Source organism: Excalfactoria chinensis, chromosome 3, assembly GCF_039878825.1.
Source record: "Excalfactoria chinensis isolate bCotChi1 chromosome 3, bCotChi1.hap2, whole genome shotgun sequence".
Classification (NCBI taxonomy): Eukaryota; Metazoa; Chordata; class Aves; order Galliformes; family Phasianidae; genus Excalfactoria; species Excalfactoria chinensis.
Window position 1 is genome coordinate 43,890,026 of NC_092827.1, and position 17,812 is coordinate 43,907,837.

The 17,812-nt window shown below is 35.9% G+C and overlaps 1 protein-coding gene across 4 annotated transcripts in view; it reads right to left on the minus strand.

Annotated features, from left to right (window-relative positions):
• The window catches only part of HS3ST5 (heparan sulfate-glucosamine 3-sulfotransferase 5), a 184,424-nt gene that overhangs the window by 88,828 nt on the left and 77,784 nt on the right, over nucleotides 1–17,812 (minus strand). For all 4 annotated transcript variants that reach the window (XM_072333395.1, XM_072333396.1, XM_072333394.1 and 1 more), the window contains exon 2: nucleotides 1,433–1,640. The gene's annotated coding sequence lies outside the window, so the exon portion shown is untranslated. The remainder of the gene's footprint in view (nucleotides 1–1,432; nucleotides 1,641–17,812) is intronic.

A 17,812-nucleotide genomic window follows, 5' to 3' on the forward strand; every position in this document is an offset into this window, starting at 1 on the left:
TTTGTAAACTCTTAGAACTCTGTTAAGCTTCTGCTTTTGATTGTGGTCTGTATTTTTATAACCATGTTCTTGGCCCTACTGAACTCCATTACAAAAACTCTTAGTATCTTCAACAGAACTTAGATTAAACAAAACCACATTATTACATTTTTTCCCTGTTCAATCAGGAGTAGACAATTGGTGCTAATGTGGAAACAATTCCTTTTGATGAAAGATGTTCAGTCTTTTATTTACTTTATATAGAGAGCAAACATTCAAAATACACACAGAAATGCTAGCTAGAGTGACAGACAAAGAGACTGATTAGAAAGCTATTATTCAGATAATATCACTAGAAACCTACCACAAAAATGAGAGAGCAGTATTTAATCTATGTAGTTCTAATTGCATAATGTTTGAGTGCCACGTGTTTTAGCCAGGGGAGTTCCTGAAAACATTTTAATTGGCTGTAAAGATGATTTGTAAGGAAAAAATTATATTAGTAAAACTATTTATTTATTTATTAAAACATCAACTCAAATAAGAAGCTATTAAGAGAGAAAACTGAAAAGGCTTATACCCCCTTACTCCCATGCAGTGCAGATCTACAGTACATAGCATTATCCACATCATTATAAACATTGCCTTTTTTTTTTTTTTTTTTTTTTCTCCCCATAATGTTATGGTGTTAAAAGTCCTGATGTATCTTTATGATCTTGCTACATTGCTTGTCAGTTATGTGTCTGAGGCATCACTTGATACACACACACACACTTCACCATCCTTCTGAGCACATATCTGTTTGCACAAGTTTCTTCAGTTTTTTTTTCAGTCATACAGAATCAAGTCATTAAACTATTCTATTTGAGAGTTATTTCCTGTGATAGCAGAGAGATGATAAGATCATACCATAGATTATGTGATATTTTAACTGAAATTGACAAATAGACAATGCATTTTATTAGAATCTCACAACTTCCAGGAAGTAGATAGCTGATATGAGGAAGTGCTTTTATGTTTATCTACATCTTCAGCATTCCTTTGACTAAGCACACATTTGGGCAGAAGTCTAAATAAGGGCTGTCTTGCGAGCATAGATAAGTACAATCTCTCCTCCTCATCTTTCGTAAGTTATAAATCAGATGAATGTGATTGCCATGAACTAAATCCACACTTAGAAGAAATACTGCAGAAATGATTTATGGTAATAAAGCTTGGAGCATGGATAGAACTTGCTCTTGTCTGCCAGCAAGTCATACAGAAGACTCTAAGTTGGATTAGCTCTCTACCTAAATTTATTTAGTGGTAATTTAAAGCACAGTCTCAGGCATATATGTGATGTCAACCACCATTTTTTTGATCTGTAGCAACAAATAAGCAACAAATTGAAATATAGTCTGCACTAGAAATGGTTAAGTGAATCATTCCTGAAACTTCTAAGAAGGATACTAACCTTTGTGTCCTTATGCACATTCAGAAAGTCCAAAACATCCACTTCCAACAAAGAATATTCAAGAAGAATTTAACTCATCTGTTCCAGTGTTCAGTCTCAAGAAGTTTTTAGTAGTTACTGAAAAGACCAGTGAAGGCATAAAGCAGCTCCAGATATGCAGGTGGAAAGATCACGCATGTCTGATGAAACGGTGTACAACTTGCTGAGCCTGTACAAAAAGAGAAGATTACTTCTTATACATTTGAAAAAAAATATAAAGATAAAATAAAAAAAATAAAAAATAAAAAAAATACAGCAGTCTTTCAGACTGAAAAGAAATTTTTTACAGAAAAGCCCCACTGGTAGTTCTTGCCACCTCAAGGTTTTGAAAGTACTGTCCCAACATCATGCATACATTGGCAGATGGGCATCTAGAGCACATGTTTGGGAGGAAGGGGAATTGGAAGGAATATTACAGCAAATGTGTTTCGTAACAGTAAGACATCCTGCCCCCCCCACACCCCCTACCCCCTGCCCCCACCCAAAAAACCAACCAAACAAAAAAAAAACACCACATTCCCAAAGACAGAAAATAGTAAGTTACACATATTTTTAAGTCAGAAAACAAAATGCTAGAACTTCACTCACAAGAGGTAATGTACTATACTTTATACTAGTACTCTGCTGACTTTTACTCTTGACATTGACCAGAAAATTATTTTACAGCCATTTCATAAATCACTGGGAAGATTGCTTTTATACTGAGAACAATGTCAGATCCATCTGGGGAAAATGTTAGCGATGTTTAGTGAGAACTGTTTTACTTTTCTTGACTTTTTCATTTTTTTTCTATATAAACTGTAGATTTTTATAGTCTAACTATGCCTCCATATTGAAGAACTGCGACACAGATGCAAATGTTAATATGATATTTAACTTCAGTCTTCTCCCTCCTTATCTTCCAATTCCCAATTTTAGGAACAAATACATCTACATTTTTTAATAAAGTTAAGCTCTCAAAATCCTAGATGTCAATGTGAATTGCCAAGACATTAACTCTGTAACTATTTTATTACTCAGGAATAAAACACTTCCAAGTAGAGAAGGATAATTAAATCAAAACTTTTCGACATAAATGGTAAGAAGTATGAGCCAGCTGAATTCCTTTCAGTATGGTGGGAGTCTAACAAGCGAAAGATGCTTTTGAACACTTGAAACTATTTATTTATTTATTTATTTATTTTTGCATGTTTGGTGTCCTAACTAAAGAATGAAGAAATACGCAATGTGTATTTGTAGAAATGTGCAATGTAGAACCTGTAGAATCCAGTATTAGTTTAGGAAAACACAGACCTCTTTTTCATCCTTTTTAATTTCCATCAGCATTAACTAAACTACTTACTTGGCTTAAAAGCAGCTTACTTCTGTCTGCAGTTGACTGTATGATACAAGACTTGCAATGCTTTAGCTTTTGTGTCAGAAAACATCTCTTCAATAATAATTTATCAATAAATGGTTTCAGATTGAGATTGTCTTTAAATATAAGTAAATCAGTGGCCAAAAAGCACCAGTTTATTAAAATGATACAGTTACTTCAGCTCCTGTATTAGACTAAACTAATAATTCCCCAAAGCTCTCTTTTGATAGCTGTTTCATAGAGTTCAACAAAAATAACTAGCAAAATGCATCTCAACTACTGCTCAGTGTTAATAATTTTGTGAACAGCATCTTTGACAACTGATAGGTTGTCTCCAGAAAACAAAAAGAAAAACAAACAAATAAACAAACAATCCAAACAAAAACCAAAACCACCACTGAAAAAAAAAATATTGAAAAAAATAATGACCTGTAGGCAAAGAATATGAATTCTCCCTGGAAATAAGCTTATCAATCACGTGAAGAAGACAAACATACTCCTTTCTCAGATTTCTGGAAATCAGAAGCACATCATTTGATATATTCAGGTATGAGTTGTAGCATTAGATCCAAACAACATTTTCCGTTGCATGTATGTATGATACAGACAATGAGGGAAAGAAATGGGATAAAGTTGTAAGAGGGAGCTCTCAAGAGCTCTTGTCTTCTCACAGCTAAGTCATGCTCTAAATTAAAGAATTTTCATCTAAATTGATCACAAGGAACATAAGATGCATTTTAAGGTTCATGCTTTGGCAGTTTTCTTTATCTTAGAGAACTTAGAGATAATGAAGGGGGATTTTAAAATACTTTTGGAGGAAATATTCATACGTACATTTCCCTTCTTTCCCATAAGTGTGATATATAAAGTAAGTACCTTATAGTTTTCCAAGGCATCAGTCAATCACCCTAAGAATAATGTTGCTAAAAGTCTTACTATTTTATAGTCAATCTGTAATTGCAGAATGGACTGTTTTCCCATTAGACTCAGGGAGACTAGTCAATAACGTGTTGACAGTATGTAGACTTATTTACAAAATGGATACTGTTCATTTTAAATGAACACACATATTCTGCCAAGAATAGATTGTTTTCAGATTTAGTAATGGTATTTATTTTCTGTTATGTGATGAAATCTCATATTGATTATAAACAATAAGTCTTAGGAATGACAGATCTACCAATTAGGGGCACATTTCAACCTGTGGAATATATGCAAATATCAGTATATGTAATTATACATAATCACAAATGTCATCAGTTTATTTATTGTAAACAATTTAAGTGAAGGAAAAAATCAAGTTAAGCTGTGGAATATTATTACTTATTCTTTTATTTATTATCTTCAGTGAACTCTTTGTGTTAATGAGAACATTACTTCTTTTAGTGACTGCATGTTTTCAATGTGCGTTTATTTACCCACTGTACCTTATACTTTGATAAGTCAGCAGTGTACCCTCTCAGATTCGTGCTCATGGAACAGTTCTCTAACAGGTCAAAGGGACACAGTACACCCAATTTCTTGTTCTTCCCCCATGGCAGTAGGATTAATTCCAGCAAATACCAACAAAAACTGTTGTGTAACTGATCCCATACAAATAGCTGATTGTATTCTAAGCTAGATACACTCAGATATATCCAGAGTCTTTTCATTAGGAAAAAAGTTTTAGGGATCAAATTGATATATGTGCTCAAAGCCTCATTTACTGATTTATGAATTGCTACTGGGTCTTACTTTCACCCCTAAAGAAACTTGGGAGTCATCTTGGCCATAGATCTTCTGGGCATCACTCCCTACATGAGATAGGGACTAGATCTTGTCAGGTTTGATACTTCCTGTTCTACATAGTTGTTCAAGCTTAATCCAATCAGCTGTGTTCTTCACACTCTTCCATATGCCCTAACAAAATGCCTTCTAACTTTCCTCCATTCGCTTAGTAGAAAGACAGGATAGGAGACAAACTGAGCCTGAAGAGAGTAACTGATTGGTATAGATATATCATTCCTCTCTATTAAGAGACCAAACAGTCACTCAGTGATTTTAAAGCATTCCAAAAGCTTGTTGAATTCAAAGCAAAGGATATTGTCTCATTAAAAACTATTCAAGTGGAGTCATTTGTTCTGCATAGGTTTTTGCACTTAGGTGTGCTCTAAGCTGTTTCCTGCATTGCAAGTAAAAAAAAAAAAACAACAAAAAAAACCTAACAGTAAACTATATATATATATATATATATATATATAGACACACACACATATATATATACACATTTACACATTTAGGTAAAATATGCAGTAAGTATTTAGTCTACACTAAAAGAATGGTATTATAATAATGCTGGTTTTAGAAGAAAAACACATATGCGCTGTCTCAAAATACCTTCCAAAAGTGTTGTGTGTAACAGAGAAACCTCACTTATACCTAAGTACAATTCAAAGTGTGACAAGAGAACATGCATGTACCTCTAATACACCACATTTCCTATATAGACCATATACACAATACATATATATCACGTTCACTTGATATAATTTCTTGTGCACTAGCTATGCAATTGGTTTTTGGTACAGATTGTTACCTGGGACAAGAGTAGCTACTCTGCTAAGGTAAACTCAGCACAGTAGCCCAATTGTACAGCCAGCTAGAGCAGCTGAAGAACTGTCATATGAAGAAATCACTAGTTCATAGGGGAAATAAATAGAAAATTTCCTCTTGAGGGAGATTCCACGGAAGACACAAGAGCAACATGGATTTGTTGAGAGGACAGTGCTTTCTATGTGAGTCAGATAAAGGAACAGCCAGTGCATCCATGTTTGTGTGCACAGACATGGTTTTCTATCACACTAACATGAGAGATGGTGTAAAAAGACACAACAATTAGATGAATCTATGACATCTATCACATCATAGCCCTGACAGCAATGCTACATCATGCTTGCTGGAAAGGGAAGGCCACAGCAGATATTGATCCTTGGCAGCTTTGTTTGACAATGAGAAGATGAAAGGGGCCAGTGGGACTCACACATACTCATCAGCACACTGCAAATAGACATCCCACTCCAAAGATTTAATGACTGTAGTTTAGGTGCCCATATTAAAAATTGAAGTATTTGAAGATATTTCTCATAATTTATACATTTCTATGCATTCAGATACTTGTATTCATAACACTAACTCTTTCTGGGCAAGATGAAGAAAGTAAAGTTTGCATATGCTATCATAAGACTGAAAGAGCGGTCAGGCTCTGGAACGAGCTGCCCAGGGAGTTGTTGGAGTCACCGACCTTGGAGGTATTCAAGGAATGTTTGGATACTGTGTTGACGGTTTAGTGAGAACTATTGGTGATGGGTGGATGGTTGGACGGGGTGATTTTATGGGTCTTTTCCAACCCTGGCGACCTAACTGTAGATGTCAGTCATATAAGGGGAGGGCATGGAGAAGACATAACCATACTATCCCCAAAGGTAGGAAAATACGTAGTATTTGTCACAACATTCAGCAGAGCATGTTCTTCTTTAATAAAAAAATCACCAACAAGGTGGTCAGATCCAGCAGGCTGCCTGAATAGGTTATGGAATCTTCATCCCTGGAAGTATTCAAAGCTCAGTAGGACAACCTTGACTACCCTGCTTTCTTCGGAAAATTGGTTAGGAGGCTTTAATGAGCAGGAATGCTTGTTTTTCTAACAGAATAAATACCATTGCAGAGTTTCTTATTTTTCTGAGTGAACTCTACACTGCAAGTCTCAAACCAGACTGCATACACACGATCCAAAGAGACTCGATGCCCTGAGCTATTCAGAGGAATTCAATCTCATTCAAACTTAATTGTACTGTTTGCAGAATTAAGCTGACTTCAGAAGATGTACAAGTTTTAAACTTTAGATTTAAACAGTAAATATGTTCTCAATGCAAATATCACTGTGGCTTATCTTTTCAGGGCTTTTTCACAATTTTTGTTTGTTTGTTTGTTTTTCCCCTCATTTTGGGATAAAATTTGTCAAGCACAAGAAAATCATAAAAAGAGCTAAATTTTTATGATGAGCCCTATAATGAGCCGAAACATATTTAAGCTGCTAAACATATACAGTAAATATATATTAGAACTGGAAAATATTAATCTGAGTGGGTGACCTGCTTCTTTCATCCATGTTTTCAACAGCTTCCCATCTCCTCAACATATCTGGTTGGAAATAACATTAGCATGTTTCCAGGCAGACAGTGAAAACAATCTAATCATGTACTGAACCTCCTGGGATCTGATTTAATCTCCCTTGCCCGAAGGCAGCATCTTTTGATCTCAGCATCTTGCCTGCAGACCCCTCCTCTCTGTTGCTGCAGCTAGCACTGTGCCAGATCCACAACTGGTGGAGAAACAAGAGTTTTCCATGGGCATGCTGAAGGACAACTGCATGAGACAGTGTTGTGGGTACATATGCACTTTGTATATACACAATCCATTAAAGCAGCCCATCGTTTATCAGTCAGTTGAAAAAACAAGTGAAATGGCCACTTTTTCAGAAGTTGATTTTGTACTCTGAAAGAAGATGCTGTCAGCTGTGAAGAATGCTGAAAAGTTGCTTGCACTAACAAAGTTAACTTGCTGTTTCCTGGTTTCCTTAATAAACACAGAAAGAAATAATTGCTCTGTACTGTATAACAGCTGTGTTTGAGACAATGCAGCAGTCTTTATTTTCAGTTTGCTTTTATGCCAGTTCCCATCCCTGCCCAAACGCTACCAACCATTATCATATTAAAGTTGACTTGAAAAGTGTCTTTCCCTTCCAGACCAAAGGTATTCAGTCCAGTATAAGATGACATGGTTGAAATTTCGCAGTGATCTCCTATCACATATTAGATTAATTAAGTCAGCTCTGATTAATTAAAATCAGAAGTTTCTTTTATTCAACCATTTAAAATGCCAAATTCAACTGATTTCCTGCAGAGATACAAAGGAACAGCAATTCCCACTGCACTCTTTCATTATTCTTTACAGAGATACTGTGCCATATTCTATACTCCCACTAGAATTTTACTGATGTGACTGTACTCACATTGGTAAAATTATTCTTTATTTACTTCAGCACAAAAGAGATCAGCATCATGCCTACTGAGATACAATAGTTATTTCCCAGAGTTATACTTAACACTACAACCCAACCTAACCCCCACCCTATCCCTACTCCCCAAAACAAAAACCAAACCAACAACCAAAATTTTACAAAAAAAACCAAACAACCCTTCATGCTCTTGGGTAGTCTCCCATTCTCTGTGGTTACCTGGAGGAATGAGAATAGTATCAATATAGGAAAATAATGAGTTAACTGTTTCATTTTTACATGTATATATGATTATTATTTTTTTACCTAATGCTGTTTAAGATGCAGTCAGTTTGAGAATTTCAGTGACAAATAGGAAAAACAAACAAACAAACAAACAAACAAAAAAAAAAACAACCCACAAAACATTTCTTTCTCCAAGAAAGGGGAAATGGATGCCATTAAAGGTTGAGAAAGACTGACAGCAGGATCTACGTAAGTTTCCCAACAATGTATTCTCATTTCCAGTGTATTCTGGTAAAGAAAAACTGATCCAGAACAGGCAGCCATCAGTTGCTATTTTTTACTTGTGGAGTTTTATGAGCTGAAACTGATAGGAAATTTGAGAAAAATAGATGAAAAAGAAGGAAATGATAAATGAAGATTCTCAAGGATGGGGAAGTGGATGACAATCTGCTTCACTGAGAAAGGAAGATAAATACTTGAACAAGGGCATTTGTGGTGTTTTTTTTTCCACTTTAATGAACACTTTCCTCTCTATTTCTTTTAAACATACCTAAATCAAGACTACTTAAACACTTCATTTTTGTGTTGTTTTTTTTTTTTTTGTAGTTTTTTTTGTTTGTTTGTTTTTGTTTGTTTGTTTTTGTTTTTTTAGAAGCCAGTTAGTGAAGTGAGCAATCACATTACTTCTCATGCATCTCATCAACAAGGCCAAGTGCCAGGTTCTGCACTTTGGCCACAATAACCCCATGCAGCGCTATAGACTTGGAGTTGAGGGGCTGGATGACTGTGAAGAGGAAAGGGACCTGGGGGTGTTGGTTGATGCTCAGCTGAACACGAGCTGACAGTGTGCCCAGGTGGCCAAGAAGGCCAATGGCATCCTGGCCTGTTTAAGAAATAGTGGCATCAGTAGGATCATACCCCTGTATTCAACGCTGGTGAAACCACATCTTGAGTATTGTGTTCAGTTTTGTGTTCTTCACTACAAGAAAGACACTGAGGCCCTGGAACACCTCCAGAGAAGGGCAACAAAACTGAAGCACAAGTCTTATGAGGAGTGGCTGAAGGAGCTGGTATTGTTTAGCCTGGGAGAGACCTCATTGCACTCTACAACTCCCTGAAGGGAGATTGTGATGAGGCGGGGGCTTGGCCTCTTCTCCCAGGCAACAAACGGGAACCAAGGAAATGGCCGGAAGTTGCACCAGAAGAGGTTTAGATTGGACATAAGAAAGAACTTTTCCTTTCAGAGAGTGGTCAAGCACTGAAATGGTTGCCCAGGGAGGTGGTGGAGTCACCATCCCTGGCAGTGTTCAAGAGGCATCTGGATGAGGAGCTCCGAGATATGGTTTAGTGGTTTGCTGTAGACTAGATAATCCTGTAGGTCCTTTCCAACCTTGTGATTCTATGATTCTATATCAGTTTTGTAATATATTAATAGAATTAATAATGAAACTTGTAAGTATTATCCCACTGGGGTGGTAAGAACAACACAAGAACTTGAAATGAGCAAAAACCATAAAAATACTCAATATCACTTGTGATAATGCTTTAATGTTGTGCAGAAGTAAGGTGGAGATTCTCTGGCTGCCTCAGAGGTTTGGCCTCAAAACTTGGTCAGATCTAGTTTTCAGCCACAACATCTCCTGGTTTATCCATGAAACTGAGTTACAAGATGGAGACATGAAGACTTAAATACAATCCTATGAGACCTTTTCCTGAAGAACCTTTCCCTGAAGAACCCTTTCTGCTTACATTAGCATGAAGACTATCAAATGCCATGCAAGAAGTTAAGCAGAGACTCTGCTACTTCCTCATGGATCTAAAACACACCAGATTAGATCTGCATGTGTACTATGAGCTCGTATAGCCACAAGTTTTGAGGACATGCAGAATACTCATTTTTTTAACCTATTTTCCTTAAAACAAGAGGACATTTTTTTTATTATTATTATTATTTTTATTTATTTTTAATGACAGTTGATGGTCCTTTCTGCTCACTTAACTCTGGGCTTTGCAGGTTTTAGTAAGACCACAAAATATCATTGAGCTTATGATTAATTCAACGGCACTGACAACAGTGAAAAAAAAAATCATGAATACCCATCATAAAAAACATCATCTTTCTAAAGCAAGTGTTTACGAAGAGAGAGCTCATGTTTTTGTTTGTTTAACAATTCTCCCTAAAGTTCATTTTTAATTACTGACAAGCAGATTGTTTTGATCCTTCACTAGGTGGTCCAAAAAATTCATCAATGGCCAAAATCTGCATCAAATAACAGAGACCACAATAGATGACTGAATGTCAGAGAGAGCTCCATGTCAGCAAATGGGAACAGTTGTTGACTCTACCAAAACATTAATGCCAACTCTTGTTCTTTTAATCCCTTTTGCTCAAGCTAAAGTGACACTACTGAACTTCAGCAAATCTTCTACCTCTAGCTTTCTTGAAACAGAAGGGGAAGGTAACTGCTAGAGTTGAATTAAGTACTGATCAACCATACACGTATTTATAGCCAAGTCCCTGATCCCAGGTCTGAACAGCTACAGATGACACTTGCAACACCTGATATAATGCTGAAGCAATGGCAATGGAATTCCAGAACAAGCTTAGTTAGTTACAATCACGTACATGTATGGCTTGACAGACAAATGAAAAGCAAGTTTAGTCTACCAAGTTTATAATACTTTGAAGGAATGTTTTATTTATTAGAAGAAGCATTTTCAAGAGTATACAGAAACTATTTTTCAGCCAATGTTTGTGAGCATCTGTGTCCAAAAGCTCTTCTTTTTTCCCCCTCATTCTTTCTGATAGAGACAGGTGGTTCAAAGGACCTAAATCTTATTTCTCCAGAACAGAAGGTTGTGCCCTTGGGCTTATTATTGTCACAACAAGCAGATAACTTTGACTCATGTTTTTCTGAAGCTCATCTTAGTCACCAGTTACAAACCCTGTGGTCATTTGTGTGGTCAATTAATGATTTGCTGTCAAGTAAGATTTAAACAACAGATAGTAAAGAAGGAAAATAACTTAGGAATAATATTTTCTTACACTATAGAGGTCAAAACTTTGAAGATTTCATACCAGCTTTGTTGGAAAGACAGAAGAGTAAGCTTATTTGCAAATATATCTATGCAAATTGTTTCTCTCAAACGAGTATTTGAATAGACAAATTTTCACATTCAAGAACTAAGGTGCAACAGATGTGGTCATTTAATTGAATTCCATATACACAGTTCTGTTCAAACAGATTCATTTTCAAATGTGCTAAAGGGACAGAGATGCAACAGTTCATATTATATTCAAACAACTTCCTGCTCAGCATTGCTAATTAGGAAATCCCAGCAGAACAAGTAATAGCATATAGAATTACTGTAAGTCTGAAAAGCAGCAAACTCCAAACCCTCCAAACAGAATGTCTTAAGAACTCCTCGCGCAGAAAATCTGTTCCATATGAAAGCATAGCAGCTCTTGTTCAAAGCCTTAGCAAATGCAAATATCATTACTACATATAGACTCTGAGCTGATGTAATTTGCTATAGCTCTATGGAGGTCAGTGATGATACATTGATTTCCATTAATAAGTGTCTGACCTAAAAAACATTGCTTTCATTTACCAAATAAATGTTCCTTTTCTCATACTTTCAGATTTTATTCAGCTTTTCTCCAGGGGAGAAGTAGTATTGAATTAGCATGTAAGCACACTCAGCATCTATACTTTGGACCAGGCAAGATAAGAGCAAGGAGGACACAAGAAATTTGCAATTGTTCCTTTTTGTACTATAGATTAAGACAATCAATGTCGTAGAGATGAAGAGAGAGCAACAAAGAAAGCATTCCGCAATTGTTGTGAAGAAAACTTGGGGCAGTAATTAGGACACAAGGTACAAATAGAGTTACAAATAAAGTAATTTTCTCCTGCTATTAGCATTTTGGAAGAAAGAACAACAGCAAAGTGTTTACTTCAGATGGTAGAATCACAGAAACATACTCCATCCTGAGCTGGAAAGGGCCGATTATGGTGGTGCAGATACATCAGTGAAGAATGAGCCCTTGATCTCATCTATGTGGATTTCAACAAGGCCTTTGACACAGTCCCCTACAAAGTCTTTTTTTCAGCTCTGCAGATAAGGACTTGGAGATGGATGGTAACCCGGACACAAGCTGGGAATGTGCCCTCACAGCCCAGAAAGTCAACTGTATCCAGAGCTACATCAAAAGATGCATGACCAGCAGGTCAAGGAAAGTGTCCCTGCCCCTGTACTCTACACTGGTGAGACCTCACATTGAGTACTGTGTCTAGATGCAGAGTCCTCAGTACAAGAGAGACATAAGCCTGGTGGAACACATTCAGATAAGGGATACAACAGTGATTTGAGGAACACCTTCCCTATGAAGCCAGACTGAGAGATATGGGGCCATTCAGCCTTGAGAAAACTACAGGGAGACTTAATAGTGGCCTTTCAATATTTAGAGATGGGGCTATAAGAAAGAAAAGGACAGATTCCCCAGCAGTCTGTTGGGATAGGACAAGGCAACATGGTTTCAAACTATAAAAAGGGAAAAATAGATCGGATATAAGGAAGGTTTTTTTGTTTTTTTGTTTTTTTTATGTTGAAGGCAGTGAAGGCACTGGAACAGATTGCCCAGAGAAGTGGTGGATTATCCGTCCCATAAGATCTATAGATGTCTTTGTTCATTGCAAAGGAGTTGGACTAGATGATCTTTAAAGATCCAACTCAAACAAATCTATAATTCCATTCTATGATTGCATTCAACTCTTGGCTCCACTCAGGACCACCCAAAATCCAAACTCAATATCTGAAAGCACTATCTAAACATTTCATGAACTCCAGCATGTTAGTACCATGACCATTGACCTAGGGGGCCTGTTTCTCATGGTCAGTCACCCTCTTGGTGAAGAACCTTTACCTAAGACCCACCTAACCCTCTTCTGATGTAGCTCCATGCCATCCCTTCAGGTCTTGCCTGTTACCATATAAATAAGATCAGTGTGTGCCCCTCCGTTCTTCTCCTGTAGGAGTTGTAGACCTCGACTCAACACACAGAAACATTTTTCAGAAGCAACTTTCAAGGAAATAAATTGAATTGGAATAATTACAGTAATTCATAATGTAGTCTGCTGTTTAATGAAATTCTTTTCGCTTCTACCAAAGTACTGTATTTTTCATGTTTCACAGTATATGGCTTCCCTTAAAAAGAGTGATGAGTGACCCAGTTTTTGAGGTAGCTTTCCTACAATTATCCTCTGGATTTTACATTTAGAATATTATCTTAACACCAGAAAAGAAGCTTTTCTGAAGTTTTTCTGAGGTAAACTTAGAACTCTGTGCTTATAGAAAAACAACTAAGCTCATAAGAGAAAAGAAAAAGAGGTTTCATACAGGAGTTCCATAAAAAGAACACTTTTAAAGATCTTATTTTCTCTTACTACTGTCATTTCCTTTGGGGTTCCTTTTCACAAACACAGCACTTGTTGAATGACTTACTTGACACTACCACCCAATCCAGAACACAAAAGCTACATACAGAGAGGATCCTTATGCTTACAGCAGTTTTAGGTAGGACATGTTCTCCTCACTGAAGTGAGTAAAGCCCCAGGCACCCAATGTACAAGTACCTACCTCTTGTCAAATGCACTGAGTTTGTTAGCTAGAAATCTACCACAGCTAAGAATCATGACTACATCTGTATGTAATAAAATGCTTTCTCTAGATGTTTCTCTCCTTGGTCATATCCATGCTCCTTGACTGAGCTGGAACCTATAACATAGCCAGATCAATGGGTAGTTTTCATTTAAAAAAAAAAGTTTCCCCAGTGTCACACATACACAAGTTTCTTATCCAAGAGAGCAACGTAGGAAAGTAGTTGATGCAAGAAAAACTAATCTGCCTGTCAAGGAAACGATAAATAATAGATGAAAATTTTACATACTATTTTTTGTTGATCAATAATACAAAGAAGATTCCTGTTTGAATTTGTCAGTGATCAAAATCCTGCTGGGGATGAGATTTGACTGAGATACTGGTTTCCAGGCCAGAGAACCCTGTCATTCTATATATATATATACACGCATATATATATATATGTATGTGTATATGTATATGTATATATATATATATATATATATATATTTAATATATATATATATATATATATATATATTTAATTTATTTAAACAGGGATGTCATGTACCAAAGTTCTTTTTGTTTTTCTTCCTGTTAGGTGCTTAAATCATCTACTGTGATCATCATGTAGACACTGCAGGGCTTACTGCAGTGGATGTAGCCTACAGAAATTGACATTAAATACATACACAAACAGCTTGATATTAAGGCCAAAGGAAATTCTTATCCTTTACTTTTCCATGAAAGTCAGACATATAAAGTTACTGTAAAAAACAAACATGTTTTTGATTTTTTTTTTACATAATTATAGTAATTTTGTGTCATTCAGGATGTACACAGAAGAAATGTAATTATGATTTTCAGCAACAGATAACAACAACGCTGTTTTAAAATTAAACCTACTAAAATATGTTATTACATATGCCTGTGGTACCTGAAACACAAGGGGATAATCCTAAAGCATTTTTTGTTTTATAAAAAGCATCAAATTGAAACTTCAGAGTTCAAACATTGAACATCTTAAGTGGTATAAGAAGGGGTTTGCATATTGTTAGTTGAACAAAAGAGTACAGAGCATTTGCACAAAGTAGTTTTGATATCAATTATCAATAGTATGAATTGTCAAACTATGAATCATAATAACATGCCTGTAACAGGTAATAGAAGATTTTCTAAGAGGTTTTGTAGTGAATCATGATCATTTTCTTTTTCTTAAAGCTATTTTACTTTTGTTAACTCTGTTCTTCTGCCAGAGTAACAACACTTTTATGCTATAGTGTCCTATTGTACTTGTCCTCAAAAGAACAAAAGTTGGTCTCATTTCCTATCAAACTGCTAAAAATCTTTGAGGAAATATTATGTCCAAAGGAATGCCTAGCACTTCGCTCAATGTTGTCGCATTACTGATAGGATTTGAAGAGTAGAATTCACTTAATTGTTAGGGTTTTGGTTTTTTTTTTTTTGTTTGTTTGTTTGTTTGTGATCTTTTCCATAATATTGCTCTCATTTCATCTACCTTTTTGTTACACACTCCAAACAACTTCCATGTCTTCCAAGGCAAATAAAAACTAAGGAAACAATATTCATGTTATTTTATCTTCTCTCATTAGGAAGAAAACTTACATTTGTGTGGAATGGGTAGGATCTAAAAAAACAGCATACTAGGCTCATGACTCTGAAACAATTTTTGCAGATAAATCAACTCAACTCTTTGCTATTTACCAATAGAAAATCTTCTGCTTTGTCCGCCACTCAAGCTGCAAGAAATGTGTAACTGTTTTATTCATATTATTAAAAAGGAAACAAGGTTCCAAAAAGGTTCAGTGCTATACAACATCTGGCACACATACAGACCATGGACTGCAAGAATCCAGTAGAGCAGGTACAACTCTAATTGCATTTAGAAGCCCTAGATTTTTTACATTGTCAAAAGGGAAACCTAAGTTCTGACATCAGCTGGTAGAAACATGACAGAACAGTGCAGGTCTGACTTTGCTAATATGATGCTTGCATACAATACAAAAGCAAAATTATGAAATATAATAATGAAAAATATCCACTATTAAATTTTATTTCTTATAATAAACTGGAATCTCTTTTCTTATGAAAATTGCAGAAGTTTTACCACAGTAAATAATGTATAAGTCAAAATTTATTTCTTATTCATGGATGTACTGGGAGTTCTTGCATGATCAAGTTTAGCTTTATAAAGCAAGCAGTTAAACTGACTTCTGAAATGAGTTAGCAGACAGTTACTACTTCTTTCCCTTGTCCTGGGATTGCCTTATAGAAAAATACATAGAAAGGAACCTATTATCTGATGATCTTAAAGACAGAAAAAAACATTCTCATTGTCCAGTACAATATGAAAACATAATAAGATGAATTCTTCAAAAAAAATTTCCATGCAGCTTGGAATATCAAAAACAAAAACTTGAAATTTGTGATGATAGTCAATAATCTGAAGTACCCCTTGTAAACAGGGCATCTTCCTGAACTGAACTGCTCTGTCACTCTTTAGATCTAAGGACTTCTTTAATAAACAGTGTGAATGATGATATATTTAAGGTCTCTAATGTCTTCTTATGTAATAATCAGCAAGTGTTACTTCTGTTTATAAAACAATAAATACAGCATGAAATGCCAGCTGTAAATATTTAGAAGTATAGTTTCACATCTCCAACCTATTTCTAGAGAAAAAGAAATCACTCAGCATAAAAATTTCTATTTTTCCTGTTTAGCTGTAAGTTCATACCAAAATTGCTCTCTAACAATTAACAGCTAACTAGTAACTGTGCATGCGCCCAGTACACTGGAGTCAGTGATATCCATTCTCAGAATCTGTATAACAATGTTTCTATGCAAAGCATCGAAGGCTAATTAAGGAGAACAGTACAGAAAGCAAGATTAGATTCTCACTAGTTCGCTCTCATGAAAGAAATGCTTAGCATCAGTTTTAACTGTACAGTCTTCAGCCAAAATCCATACAAAGATATTCCTACAATTGAAACAGTTATATGCAAAGCACAGTAATATAGGCAATAAATTACAATTAGCCTACGAGGAAAAGTAAACTGAGGGAGAATGGGAAATGAAATCAAGTAAGTGCAACCAAACCAAAGTGAGCCTGGAAAAGCACACTGGGATGGGAAAAATCAAGTCATGAAATGCAATCAGTATCTGCATATGTTGGGAAGTAGTTAGCTCTAGTGTAACTCTGAACTGAAATTAACTTATTTTCATTAGCTGTTAAGAATTTTTTCTTGGCCTTCCTATCTAAAGATGCATGAGAATCCAGTATCACTGTTAATCATCTTTCCACCATGTTCAGCTAGACCCCAGATACCAGTCCAAGCTAATTTGGAAGTTGCTGACATTGAAACATAACTCCTTTCGGTACTGAAACTGCCCATGCAGAGTTGAATGTCCAGAGGGAGGGCCCCCTCTACACAGTATATAATGGATGCTACATGGAAGAAGTAGCTTTCACTGATCATACAGCAGTCTTGAATAAGAAACCCCAGCCACTCAGTCATCTTCAAAATTATCATGGACTTGTCTGAAATCTAAGGTTTCAGAACATCACTAGAGAAGGAGGTGATAAATGCTCAAGAGGCCCCACTTCATAATAAGCTACTAGAAAATGTGAAGCAATATGCCTTGCTCACTGCTGGTTCACATATTTTGGGAAAGCATTAGGGGTGGGAGGCTGCTAGATGGAGCTCTACAAGACAAGTTGAAGAAATTTATGAAGAAGGTGAACTGAGCCAATCTGCAGAAGTGAAGGCCATCCATTTGTCTTTAGGTATTGCTGAATGGGAAATAGTTTTAGTCAACAATATGGGATCTGCGAGGTCAATTGATGTCATCTATTATTAGTTAATTTGGAAACCTACCTTTGGATGCCTAAATTTAGTTTGAAAGGTGATCTGAACCTTTAATCAAATAAACATTATGAATGTCTGAATATGAAATAAGGCTTTCCATCTCAGAAATATTTAAACTATATACTAACAAAGAGCCATCAACTTTGTGTTAAAAATGAAGGTGGGAAAAACAT